The sequence below is a fragment of the Penaeus japonicus genome, unplaced genomic scaffold, assembly GCF_977035675.1.
Source record: "Penaeus japonicus unplaced genomic scaffold, GWHDUDI00000001_assembly GWHDUDI00000012, whole genome shotgun sequence".
Classification (NCBI taxonomy): Eukaryota; Metazoa; Arthropoda; class Malacostraca; order Decapoda; family Penaeidae; genus Penaeus; species Penaeus japonicus.
The window spans coordinates 22,070,090-22,072,589 of NW_028234414.1; the positions used below are offsets into that span (position 1 = coordinate 22,070,090).

Consider the following 2,500-nt stretch of genomic DNA (forward strand, 5'->3'; position numbering starts at 1 on the left):
GATGATTTTATCAATATAAAATAAAAACTGTTATTCATTTTCTCAACTCTCATTCTTAACCCTTCCCCCTCTCTCTCTCTCTTCCTCTTTCTCATAATCCCTATTGATATTTTCACATCGGGTCTGTTGAAGGGAGTCAGATTATTGTATAAAAAGTCATAGAGGAAAAACTAAAGCGTGTAGGTGCTCATGGTGTAGTGGTTATCACATCTGTCTAACACACAGAAGGTCCCAGGTTCGAGCCCTGGTGAGCACATTGCTTTACGTATAGTGCAGATAGAGTGTATGAATTTTATAGGATGCTGAAAAAATGGAAAAGCTCTATAGCCTCACAGTCGAGATATTCAGTTATACATACAAATGTGTTTCTTGTAACGCTGTAGAAGATAACCAAATTTCATTATCAAATTATTAATTAAGTACAACGGAAAACAAATTAATACAGCCGGAACGGAGTTTCCGGACATTTATAATCTCCTCCCCCCCCCATCAGATGACATCACTTCATGCTTCCACCAATCATGCGCTTTCCCGCTGAGCACAAGCACAGAAAAAGGATTGCAAAACAAATTTCAGTTAATGTTGATTTAGAGTTGCATCAACTGATTATTTGCATCCACTATATGCAACTATTATTTATCAGTGGTATTTATTAGTAGTGTAAACACCATAGGACTACATATTTGTTTAAGTAAAGTTCACATATATTCCGATGATGAATATGTTTATTCGATGTTGTTAAAGGTACTTATAAATACTTGTAATGATTACTTATGGAAGAATGATATGACGTCTCTCTCTCTCTTCCTCTCTCTTTCTCTCTCTCTCTCTCTCGCTCTCTTTCTTTCTCTCTCTCCCTCCCTCTCTCTCTCTCTCTCTCTCGCTCTCTCTCTCTCTCTCTCTCTCTCTCTCTCTCTCTCTCTCTCTCTCTCTCTCTCTCTCTCTCTATATATATATATATATATATATATATATATATATATATATATATATATATATATATATATATCCCTACCTCTCTCTCTATATCTCTCTCTCTCTATCTATCTATATATATATGAAGTTCAGTGATAGTAGTCTCCCCATATTTTCGAACAACAGAATGTCGAAAATAACACAGACATAGCATAGTATTGAACGATGAGATATATTGATCAGTTCATCTTTCTTTCTTGGGCAACTTCTCGTGAGATCTACTAACTATACACGCTAGTGCACTGTGTAATAAGAAACAGTCAAATGCAGATGAGGAAGAATATAGGTAATGATAGAATAATCAGTTAGGAAATTTTGCATTAGATTTTATAAGATGGAAACACCCTGTGCTCACCAGGGCTCGAACCTGGGACCTTCTGTGTGTTAGACAGATGTGATAACCACTACACCATGAGCACTTGACCTGGTATGACATTTGACCCATTTTGCTGATAACATTCAAACAATCAAACTGTAATATCTTGTACGTTGCGTCTAATGAACAGACTTTATACTTACAGAATTATTTGTTAGATTTTTTTTTACTATCCCATTCCTTATGCATATAAGATCATGCAAGGTTTCATAAATGTATGTGAAATGAGAGATAGATAGAGAGACAGATAGAGACAGATAGATAGAGAGAGAGAGAGTGTGTGTGTGTGTGTTTGTGCGTTAGTCAACAGATTTTTTTTTAATGAAATGATAAGTCGAGTATTCATCATATCTATGTTATCATGCACCTCCGTACTGAATATCGACAAATCAGTTGCATACAATACTCGGTATGCTTGTTGTTTTATCCTGTTTTAAGTTGTCAGGTGACCTTCTGCAAATCGGATCAGGTGTTACAAGGATATATGTTGTTTATCTGCAACATAAGTTATGCGATTTATTTTGCGACCATTGATTCAGAATTATCTGACAATTAAGTCTTTATTACGAGGTTTATTATCTAAACCACACACACACACACACAAACACACATGTATATGTATATATTTATATATATGTATATATATATACATATATATATATATATATACATATATATATACGTATATATATATATATGTATATATATATATATATACGTATATATATATATATATATATATATATATATATATATATATGTATATATATATATGTACGTATATATATATATATATATATATATATATATATATATACATATACATATGTGTCCATACATACACATATATATGTGTACATACATATACACATATATTTCAAGCTAGGATACACATAAAGTGATTCACTCAGGAAATTGTTCATTTTACACATTGGGCAAACTAATATTGAACTGATCGGCCAAAGAAAATCATATTTGCTAGTCATTTGCAACAATAGGTCTCAGCTTCCCCTACCTCTGGAATGGCAGATGTATATATAGTTCTAGTGTGGTGATTGGTGTGGTGTCTGGTATGGTGTTCAGGGGATGGTGTTTCTGGCACGTGGTTCTAGTGTGGTGATTGGTGTGGTGTCTGGTATGCTGTCCAGA

General features: G+C 33.6%; 2 non-coding genes across 2 annotated transcripts; one reads left to right on the forward strand and one right to left on the reverse strand.

The window, feature by feature from the left end:
- Positions 1–183: 183 nt before the first annotated feature.
- Positions 184–256, forward strand: TRNAV-AAC (transfer RNA valine (anticodon AAC)). The gene has a single exon. It is a non-coding gene; the product is annotated as a tRNA-Val (tRNA).
- A 1,065-nt stretch (positions 257–1,321) lies between these two features.
- On the reverse strand, positions 1,322–1,394 carry TRNAV-AAC (transfer RNA valine (anticodon AAC)). Its single transcript has one exon. It is a non-coding gene; the product is annotated as a tRNA-Val (tRNA).
- Positions 1,395–2,500: the final 1,106 nt, after the last annotated feature.